The 1,274-nt window shown below is 61.4% G+C and overlaps 1 protein-coding gene across 1 annotated transcript in view; it reads right to left on the bottom strand.

Annotated features, from left to right (window-relative positions):
- The window catches only part of ZBP1 (Z-DNA binding protein 1), a 9,598-nt gene that overhangs the window by 7,067 nt on the left and 1,257 nt on the right, over positions 1-1,274 (bottom strand). The gene's annotated exons all lie outside the window — the stretch shown is intronic.

Genomic DNA, 1,274 nt, shown 5'->3' with positions numbered 1-1,274 from the left:
GGGGGAAGGGGCAGTGGGCCAGTGGCCTGAGGGAGGCATGCCACTCTGTTCCCAGATCCCAGCCGCCTCCTCCCTTCAAAATCTGCCCTCCTCAGGCTCGCCCTCCCTGCCTGTGTGGTTTGCCCTGGAAATACTGCTCCCGGCTCCCTTGAGTCCCCTCATCTCCTCTTCTCTGCTTCCACCTCCTCCAAGCAGGGGATATGCGTTCAGGATGCAGGGGGCGCTGTGCGCAGCAGGCCACCCATCAGCAGGGAACCTGGGCCCCAGGAACCCCGAGGGAAATGAACGCGGGGCCCTTCTTGGGAAGCCAGGTCCCCTTCCAGGGAGGCGGCCCTAGCGGGTCCTCTGCCCTGGTTTATCCGGCTCCTCGGCGGCAGCACTAGTGGGGGGGGACCCTCTGGCTCCGGTGGGCGCTACAGCCTGGCTGCAGCTCGCCTTTGTCACCTGCCGGCAGGTGAAGTGCAGTTAGAGCACCTGGGGGCGCCCACTCCTTCACCCACTGCTACCCACGCAGTCATCAGCCGCCCGAAACCCTCCTCCAGTCAACCACACACGGGCCCTGCCTTGTCCTAAAAAGAGTTTTGATTCTTGAAAAGCCGGCCCCTGGTCAGCCTCCTCCCGGCCCCTCCACCCTGACTGCAAAGGCAAGTGAGGGGAGCGAGGCCCCAGCAGCTGGGAGGCTGTGAAATGGTACGAGTGGCATGTGATAAGGAAGGGAAGCCACCAGAGAAGACGTAGCCGTGGTTACCGAGTGGCCTCGACTGGCACCTGCCTGTCCCTTGGGGAGCATGTCAGGACCCTGGGAGCCAATCCACCTAGACCAGTGGTCGGTAAACTCATTGGTCAACAGAGCCAAACATCAACACCACTTCTTCAAAATAGACTCGCCCAGGCCGAAAACCGACTTCTGCGCATGGGCCACGAAGTTTCAATCGCACTATATGCGCGCCCGCATGTGGTATTTTGTGGAAGAGCCACACTCAAGGGGCCAAAGAGCCGCATGTGGCTCACGAGCCGCAGTTTGACGACCACGGGCCTAGGCCACACCTGCCCTCCCCTCCCTGCACCCCCTTTGCCTCCTTTGTGTTCTCCAAGGCTGTTTCCCAGGTGGGAGCCTGGCTCTGCCACCTCCTGGCTGTGTGACTCTGGGCCTCAGTTTCTCCACCTGTGAAGTGGGGTAACAGCAGCTCCTTCAAAGGTTGTGGTGAGGATGGAATGAGCCAATGAGAACAGAAACAGCAACGAGAGACCAAAACCCCGCCCGCAGCCCCCAG

This window comes from Myotis davidii, unplaced genomic scaffold, assembly GCF_000327345.1.
Source record: "Myotis davidii unplaced genomic scaffold, ASM32734v1 scaffold75, whole genome shotgun sequence".
Classification (NCBI taxonomy): Eukaryota; Metazoa; Chordata; class Mammalia; order Chiroptera; family Vespertilionidae; genus Myotis; species Myotis davidii.
This window is presented reverse-complemented; position numbering and strand designations above follow the sequence as displayed.